The sequence below is a fragment of the Phoxinus phoxinus genome (assembly GCF_949152265.1).
Source record: "Phoxinus phoxinus genome assembly, chromosome: 8".
NCBI lineage: Eukaryota > Metazoa > Chordata > Actinopteri > Cypriniformes > Leuciscidae > Phoxinus > Phoxinus phoxinus.
Genome location: NC_136883.1, coordinates 19,368,957 through 19,379,299, shown reverse-complemented (window position 1 = coordinate 19,379,299; position 10,343 = coordinate 19,368,957).

Sequence of the window (10,343 nt, the reverse complement as noted above, 5' to 3'; positions counted from 1 at the left end):
AATAATCAATGCTGATCTGCACCTGATCACTCTCTACCCCATAGAAATCTGGCCTCCTTCTCTCTCTACCAGGGTATCTCCTCTCTCTACTCAGGGTATCTGGAGAATACGATTCTGGCTTGACCTCAGCTGACTGTAGACTTATCTGGCTTGGGCCTAGCCTAGTCTCTGGAATGTCACACTGCTTGGGGTTATCAGCGTTAGGTCTGGTTGTGCTATTCTGTACATCAACGTCATCATCATCAGATACGTTATCAGTCTCCTGTCCCTCAATATTGGACATAAACCTCACCGGTCTATGTTTCATCACCTTTCTACTGTCAGGATAGTAGACCATATAGGCTGGGCTGTTTTTATCATACCCAACGAAGATGCCTTTGTCAGACCTTGAGTCTAGCTTCTTCCTGTCCTGTCTATAGGTATAACAAACAGTACCAAACTTCTGCATCCTGGACATATTGGGTTTCCTTCCTGTCAGCATAAAGTAAGGTGTCTGTTTGGTGTGATTATTGAAATATCTATTCCTCACCACCGCTGCTGTCTGGACTGCATACGGCCATAGCTCCTGGGGTAACTGACTTTCTAAGAGCATACATCTAGCCATATCAAAAAGGGTTCTCCAGTTGCGCTCAGCAGTGCCATTCTGGTGTGGTGAGTATGGTGCTGATGTCTCATGTCTGATTCGGTTCCTGCGAAGTAGTACTTGATAACCCTGTCCAGTAAACTCACCACCATTATCAGACCTGATACATGTAACATTCCCATATGGGGCTGTGTCAGCTAGGAACCTCTCTGTGGCGTCCACTGTGTCACTTTTGTGCTTCAGAAAGTACACAAACACTGCACTTGAGTGGTCATCAGTAAAGGAAAGTGCGTACCTATACCCTTCTCTAGACTTCGGGTCAATGGGGCCTGCCAAGTCAGTGTGTATCAACTCTAGAGCTGACTTGGCTCTCACATCAGGCTTTCTGTTCCTACTCTGAGTGAATTTACCTTGGACACACACATCACATTGCATAGACTTGGGTACTTTACCCTTGATTGACATACCATCCACAACATTCTCTAACTTCTGAACATCATTAAAATGGCAGTGTCCCAAAATCTCATGCCATTTCTGAATATCATGGCAACTCATACATTGATCATCACAGTCATTGTTCACTGGCACAGTAGGCAAATAGAACAGCCTGTTATGTTCATGAATAAGAAAACGTGTACCGTCTTTATACTGTAGGACATCTTCACCCTCCTTGAAGATCACTGTTGCCCCGCTGGAAGTTGCAGCTCTCACGGAGAAGATGTCTTGGGGATAGGAGGGTATGTACAGCGCCTGCTTCAGTGTGGCACTGAGGTGCCGTCCCCTGCTGTCAACCAGACATACCTCTGCTTCTCCTCTGCGCTCTGCGACCCCCTTGCACCTTGTGCCATCGGCCAGCTCTACGCAGTGCGTCTCGGCCTGGAATCGGTCGTCGAAGCTCTTAAACCTGGTCAGGTCGGTGATGATATGCGATGTCGCACCGGTGTCCACCATCAACCCCTTTCTGGTGACACCGCTCCCTGGCTGACGATCACTGGTCACCAACTTGAAGGCAAAAGTGTTGTCCGTCTCCTCGTACACCCCATGTGCGTCATCCTGCCGTTGCTGTTTCCATCCTCCTCGCCATGGGATACGCTTACCCTGGCTGCACCACTGTTTATCACGCTGACACTGTCTTGCCTTGTGTCCTCTCTGGCCACAACGGAAACACTCAATGTCCCCGCTCTCAGTGCTCCGCACCCTTACGCCTGCCGGGGCACTGGCCTTCCTTGAATGTGCCTGGGCCTCCATGACATTGTCTTCGGCCACAGCTGTGCGCATACCTTCAGTGCTCTCGTAACTCCGCAATTTTGTCTTAAAATCCGCAAAAGAAAGAGTCTCATCCCTTTGAGTGACAAAAATGGAAAAAGGCTTGAATGATTCTGGCAGCCCCTTCAAAACCATTGCAACTAATAGTCCATCGCTCAATACTTCTCCAGCATTCCTCAGCGCTGTGATTGAGGTCTCGGCACGTATGACATAGTCAGTCACACTCTCACCACTCAGCTTTTGCAGGGAAGTCAATTCTGTGTAGAGACTCACAATGCGGGGCTTACCCTTTCCAGCATAATAGTCCCGCAAGATCTTGAGCGCTCCACGCCCGTCATCCGCAGCCTCTCGCATGACCAGGGACAAACTTTTGTCATCAAGGAATTGGATCAGTTCAGCATATGCTTCAGCATTCTTTGATGCATCCTCAGCCAGTGCGTCTGCATCCACATCCACGGCGGGCCCATTCAAAATTGTGTCCTTCAATTTCTGCAACCGTAGATGGCCCAAAAACTTTGTCTCCCACAGTTCATAGTTCTTTACGTCTCCGTCGAACACAAGACGAGACCAACGTGAACTTGTCCTTTCACTCATGGGGCTGACACTCCAAACCTTGAGACACAAATTTAAACGTGCAAACTAACTGTCTTGCAACTCACGCCGTATCTGCACAATCGTCAATGCATCTGGGCCCATAACCTGTTAAACAGAGCTTGACTAGATACCGGCTAAGACAGAATAAACATGCTTTACACAGGTTGCAGAGAGAACACACAATCAGTTGTTTATTGGTACAGGTGCAGCTTAAATAGAACATCACATGGCATGGACACATGACAAACACACCTGAGAGGAATCCACAATAATTTGGAGCATACTCAACTAATCAATCAATTAACAGCCAGGTCTTCTGCTCCAACCATGTCCGTACCCGCAACACATCTCCATCTTCGCCCTGCCACAGTCTCCAGCGTTGTGGGTCCCACCCCCAACACGGAGGGGGGTCCTCAGGCATCTGCCCTGGGGCCTCTACAACTCCCATCATTAATCCCTCGTCGGATCCCAGTCCTGGGGCCGGTGTATGGCCTGTCGATCCTTCACCCGGTAACCTGGATAACACGTCAGCGTTGGTGTGCTCTCTCCCTGGCCGGTACTGGATCTGATAGTCAAAGTTGGCCAGTTGCGCCACCCAGCGTTGCTCCACTGCCCCTAGTTTGGCCGTTTGTAGATGCACCAGCGGGTTATTTTCCGTGACAACCCGTACCTTGGCTCCCCACAAGTAGTCTTAACATTTTTCACCCAGCGCCCACTTCATGGCCAGTAGCTCGAGTTTAAAGCTGGGTCCCATTGAATGGGAGGGGGCCCTCGACCCCGTGCTCGACCCGTGCCTCCCAACAGCTAGTTAATGGGTTTGGCAATTTTGGAGAAGTCCTTAATGAATCGCCTATAGTAGCCCACGAAGCCCAGGAATGACCGAACTTGGCATACTGTCTGGGGAGCTGTCCACTCTTGCACCGCCCTCACTTTTTCTGGGTCAACGGAGATCCCCGCCGCACCGACCACGTGCCCCAGAAACTTGACCTCCTTACGGAAGAGATGACACTTGTCAGGCTGTAACTTCAGCCCATAGCGCTCTAGGGAGCGGAAGACTTGCCCAAGATGTTCCAGATGGGACTTGAAATCGGGGGAGTAAGTGATGATGTCATCCAGATAGACGAGGGTGGTATCCATCACTTGGCTGCCCAAACAACGCTGCATCAGCCGCTGGAATGTGGCTGGAGCGTTGCAGAGGCCGAACGGCATCCGGTCCCACTCATAGAGACCGAAAGGGGTGGTAAATGCCGTCTTCTCCCGGTCACGCTCGTCCATTTGTACCTGCCAATAACCGCTGGCCAAGTCGAGGGTGGAGTACCAGGCAGCTTGAGTGAGGCTCGTAAGATAATCTTCAACCCGCGGCAACGGGAAGGCATCCCTCTTGGTCACCTGGTTCAACCGGCGGTAATCCACACAAAACCTCCAGGAACCCATCTTCTTACGGACCAACACTATCGGTGCGGCCCAAGGGCTGCTACTCACGAATAATCCCCGTCAAGCATTCCTCGCAACAGGGTGCGGACCTCTGTGTACAAGGTCGGTGGTACAGGCCGGTAGCGCTCTCGGCTTGGTGCAGCATCCCCAGTTGGAATTTGGTGCTTTACCACATCAGTGCGGCCGTAGTCCTCCTCGTGAGTAGAGAACAGGTGCTGCCATCCCCTCAAGAATTCTTGAAGTTGTCCCACTTGTTCTTCCTTCAGCCCGTCACCCCGTAAAGACTCTCCCTTTAAGTGAGCAGGCAATCCTCCTACCTCCTCCACTCCTGGACCGGCCCGCGCTAAAGCCACTTCGACCACTGTAGGACTCACCCACTTAAAGTTAACTTCGCCCTGCTCACGAACCTGCTGTGGTCTTACTGAGGTCACCCGGGCCAAACATTGGTGATGATACAGGTGGATAAGGAAGGGGTTCGTGTTCCTCACTCTTACTGAGACTCGGTCTCCCTGAACAGTTGCCAGTCCTCAAGCTATCTCCACCTTGGGACCCTCTTCGTGGGGCTCCACCATCACCCACTCTTGCGGATGGTAACGTCGAGGGGGCAGCCTGGCCCAGACTACAGCCTCACTTCGAGCTGGGATAGACAGGGCGTAGCGGCAGGCCACTCTCCCCGTGCTCTCCCAGTCATGCTGTTGTTCGGCCAGACATATCCGGCGGCAATCGGCCCTGATACGGTCCCACTCCTGTCCAGCTGGGGTTACAGCTGCTCGTGCCGGTCTACTTCGGAATAGCTCCTCCCAGCAATCCGAGATGACATTCATCCCAATCAGGGCGCGATGGGACCCTAGACACGGGTCTCGGACAACTACCACCCCCTTCTGAGGCACTACAACTCCATGGATCTTCAAATCGGTCACAAGGTATCCTACGTACGGTATGTCCAGTCCGTTTGCCCCACGCAGCGTCAACCAGGGGGCCTCCACAGGCGATCTACCGTTGGTGCCAAACAGCTCATGGGCCAAACTTTCAGTGAATAAGGTCACTTGGGAGCCTGTATCCAAGAGACAATGCATCTCCTGATCAATAACTTGGGCCACCACCACTGGGCAGCAGCCTATCAAGCGACTCTGAGGGGATGTGGAAGAAGAGGGGTCTAATACGGGGGTCCCGACCACTTGACCCACAGTGGCCGGAGACTCTAAAAACTCCCTTGTGATGCCCGTCGGGCAGAGCATTGGCGAAAGTAGTGCCCCGACTCTCCACAGCCATTACAAATGGGCCGCCCATGTTCGTCCCACTGGAATCGGGAGCCCCCTGACCGGGGAGGACGGCGTTCGGAAGGGCGATTCCCGTCGGAGTAAGCCCGTTCCCGAGAGTGAAAAGGTGGCTGCAGGCGCTCTCGACGAAGCTCTTCCATGACAGACTTGGACAACTCGGACATTTGTTCCTGAACATCTCGCTTCAGTTCTTCCAGGAGGACCTGCTTCCAATCGGGTGCCGTAATGGCCAAGGGGGATTCAACGACATTGGTAGCCAAACAGCTGGGGGTTTCCACATGCTCCGCCTGGTCGCGCTCAAGAGCCAGGGCTTTTTGCCTCAGCTCTTCGAAAGTCATGTCTAATCCTCTCCGAAGCTGCACCCGCAGGCTCTGACGTACGGGACCCTCTCGCAGCCCCAACAGGAATTGATCTCGCAGCAACACCTCTCCTTCCCCAGGCCATGGTCCTGCCTTACCGTGAGTCTGGAAAACTGCTCCCGCAGTTGCAAGGCGAATGCCTGAACAGATTGCCGGGGACCCTGGCGAGAATTGAAAAACTTCGTCCTCAGAGCAGCTACCGGAGTGGTATCTCCATACTGCCCCGTAAGAAAATCAAAAATAGCCTGGACCGTCGCACGGTTGGCTTCTGGTGCTGCCTGAACTTCTCTTCTCGCCTCCCCCTCCAGAGAGTTCACAACGAACTGGACCTTCTGCAGAGCACTCAGACCTTGAAGCCCTGCCAGGTATTCCACCTGGGTCTTCCACAGGGATAGACTTACTTCGGACCCCAGGCCTCCGTACCTCGGGGCCCACGGGGCCCACGGGGCACCCATGAAAATCGGCATGACAGGTTGCCAAGCCCCAGGCTCTTCCTCCTCCGCCATCTCAACCTCTGATCGCTCAACTCAAGGTGAATCCTGCCGACTACGCCAAATCTGTCACAGGTCGAGGTGGGCCAAGCCAGACTGCACCCACCCCTGGACCAGGATCACCCTGAGGAGCGCGTCAAAGGAGGAGGCAGAAGACAGGAATAAAAAGAATGACAAGCTTTATTTAATATATAGAAGTAATTTGAAAATCCTAATCTAAAATCCTCTTCCTTCCTCTTCCCAGGAATCCAAGGCGACACCGTGGTATGTGATGGACCGGTGGGAATCACAGGCGAGTGGGTGGGTCAGGCTCACTTCCTTCTGGCGCTGGTGCCAAACTCACAGTGGTAAGTACTGAACCGGTGGGTATCACAGGTGAGTAGATGGTCAGGTTCACTTCCTTCTGGCGCTGGTGCCAACTCCCAGTGGTAAGTAACAAACAGGTGGTTATTACAGGTGAGTAGGTGGATCAGGGCTCACTTCCTCCTGACACTAGTACCAGACTCACAGTGGTAAGTGACGAACACCACACAAGGGGCCTCCGGGCCACAGCAACCTCAGGGTCGTCGGCGGAGCAGAACTCTCTTTGAACAGGCCGGATCAGGACCTCCAGCAGAGATGTACAGTTCTCACGTGGGTTGTAAAGGGCGGGCACTTCGCACCATACAGGTGGGTTTCAGGGCTGCAGCAGACACAAGTCGCAAGCTGAACGGGGCTTTCGCTGGCACAGACAGAATCAACACTTCAAATAGAGGTGAACAGCTCTCACATGGGTTGCAGGGGACAGATACTTCGTACCTTACAGGTGGGTTTCAGGGCTGCAGCAGACACAAGTCGCAAGCTGAGCGGGGCTTCCGCTGGAACAGACAGAATCAACACTTCAAAATAGAGGTGAACAGCTCTCACATGGGTGGCAGGGGACAGGGTCACAAGCTGAGCGGGACTTCCACTGGGGCAGACAGCACAAAAACTTCAAGCAGAGGTAAACCGTTCTCACGTGTGCTGCAGGGGACAGAGTCACAAGCTGAGCGGGGCTTTCACTGGAACAGACAGAATCAACACTTCAAGTAGAGGTGAACAGCTCTCACATAGGTGACAGGAGACAGAGTCACAAGCTGAGCGGGGCTTTCACTGGGACAGACAGCATAAAAAACATCAAAGAGAGGTAAACAGTTCTCACGTGTAGTGTGCACACGGGGGCTTTTCCTTCTGACATCCAACAGGTGACTACAATCGATCTTACTAGGCTCTTATTTCCACACACACACGACAGTCCAACTCCAAACATGCAACGTGATGGGAAACGTCAATTCCAGCACTACAAATCCACTCTTCAAGTGCAAAATAAGGCCAACACTCACCCAGAGGTCTCGATCTGAAGAGCCGATGATCGTCAGAGTTGGGACAGATGTTCTGAATAATTTCCTCACCACTACAAGCGGGCTTCACTTCGCTGTTTCCAATGGCCAAGGAGGAGGCAAGAGATCGACAAGGAATCACTATATTTCACTCAGTGCGAGGTGTACAACGTGATCCGAGCACTCCAAACCAGTATCCAATTTAGTGTAGAAACTAAATCTACAATCTAGTGTAGATTTATTGCATAAACATGCGTTTATCAGATTCAATTTGTCAATCACTCATCTCACTCTTTTCCAGTCCAGGCGACAAATTCCACTCTTCAAAAACTGCCCTCGGATCCCACAAGCAACACTCCTCTTCTTTCACGATGATCCTTCAGCTGCAACACTCTACAAACATTTCCCAACGGGAGAGAACCACACCAGATCGACGGGGGAAGACAAAGAAACAACAACACAACACGGAGAGAGAACACACAGCCTTCTCTTCCCCTTGTGTTTTATCCTCTCCAAACACTGGCACCACCTCAATCAGACACTCAGAGTGAAGTCCCCACACCTGTTGCCAATCTGCCGTTTAGCCACACACACAAGCCCGGGGACAGTGTTACACTAAAAGTGCCCCGGCGGGAACACTTCTCTGGTGGGAATAGTTCCGGGGATTATTTGTCACCCCGTGACATAAAGCACTTTGAATTACCACTGCTTAGCTTTGCACTGAATGAGCACTGTGCCACTGTTCGTCCGACTGTTTGCACTGTATTTTATTTTCTAAACTGTCTTAGTTGTTCTTATTTATTTTATTATTTATGTAATTATTTCAATTTCTTCTGTAAAGCACTTTGAATTACCACTGTGTATGAAATGTGCTATATAAATAAACTTGCCTTGCCTATTTCAAGGATTAAAACTATATTCAAATATGATTTTTTTAAATGTTTTTTTTAATGTTGCATGTACTTTGTACATTGTACACTTTGATTACGCTCTATTCATCACAAACAGGGCTACCATAATATGTGAGCAACATGCATGTACATGTTTGTATTTTTGAGAGAATAATGTTTATGCATGGTTATTCATAAAACAAAAAATTAAAGTGTCTGAAATAACGCCACAAAAGACATAGAAAATATGTGTTCACAATACTTTTGAGTAATGGAGGTTTTCGCCTAGAGTTTTTCCTTCAAAATGATTTGAAAATCATCCTGCCTAGTCACTCACATAAAACAATACATTGATTTACATTTTGTAAAACACTTTTTGTTTGGGAAGGCAATATGCACAATGGGCGTGGACTATCCAACACCATCATGTATAGTAAGTGGTTCACACCTGAGAAGACAATGGCCCGCATAATGAGCCTTTTATTCAGGTGTGTCACACAAGAAAGAATGTGTCACGGAGTGACGAATGGGAACCTTAAGAAGTGGAACGAGTTCCCTTGGGGAAACAGATGAACGACAGCTGCAGTGAATTATGAAGTGGCTATTTCAGTGTTCGGCGTGCAGCGTTCAGTGTTCGGTGCGTGGGGCGGCTGAGCTCCGGGAGTGTAGCAGTCAAAAGGTGCAGTGAGTGCGGCGGTTTGATGAGAGAGAAGTGGCAGTCTGAAGGCCCGAGTGTGCTGTGGATTACGGATAGTTCACTTTAAAATTAAAATTCTGTCATCATATACTCACCCTCAAGTTGTTTCAAACCTGTATGAATTTCTTTCTTCTGCTGAACACAAACAAAACAGTTACCAGGTCCCATTGACTTCCATAGTATTTTTTTTTCCTACTATGGAAGTCAATGGGACCTGGTAACTGTTTGGTTACTGACATTTTTCAAAATATCTTCCTTTGTGTTCAGCAGAAGAAAGAAATTCATACAGGTTTGAAACAACTTGAGGGTGAGTATATGTTGATGACAGAATTTTCATTTTAAAGTGATCTATCCCTTTAACTAAATGATTTCTTGTTTCATTCGGCTTCCTCAGAAATTTCTTCATGACACCACTGATAATTACAAAATACAGTTACATTATTAATATTACTTTTAACATTCAAGTCAACCCTGGGATAGCACACTCTATTGCTAGCATATAACTAGAAAGTAAAAAAGGCTGCATGCAGGTAAGAAAAACTGGAATATGGCATTTAACACATTTTAACCAAATTTTCTGTTTTTTTATTATTATTTTTTTTCAGAAAATAATAATTTTTCTCTGTTCTCTTTGGATTTAAAGGTAGGGTAGGCAGGATTTTTTGTAAAAAACTTTTTCCCAAATTTGTTTAAACTGTCTTTATATACCAATACATAATTAAAATGTAAGTACCCTGAAAAAGAGAGTATACAAATCGAGTGTCTGTAGTCCTCTCAGGGCTGCAATAAACACAGCTACTTACTTATTCCATTCACTCCCACCCCCTCCATTCTGGGCTCCTTCCAAAGCCACGGCCCCAAAACACATGAACGCGCGATGGCGACCGCTCAGCTGGAGGAGGACCCGTTTACCAACGCCGAGCGGAGAGGAGCGCATTGCATGTAGTGATCATGTCAGAATCACATGTAATAAAATACCTAACTTTATCATTATGAATATAAACAACTAACATGGATGTTAGTACTCACTATCAAGCTAGCATATCGATATTGGTAAAGTTTATAAATATATTGAGTTTGATTCGGTAACGAGCTAGTAACATAAGGCAATGCTAAAAACAGGTTGCTTTGATACACGTTTCCCCTTACCATCAGTTACACTGTGATGAAGGTGAATTTCATGTAAGATTCATAACATATAGCCTACGGTGCTTTGCATTCAAGAGCTTCCACGATGAAAGCACTGTTGGCTCTGATGAGGACTACACTCCGGAGAAAAGTAGCCTACCGCATCGTCGGCTCAAGGACAGGTCCTTGCCTTGTTTTCCTTCGCTGACTGTGCAGGTACTGGGAATTTTGTCTGCTCTTTCTCTGCCATAATTGTGATTCTT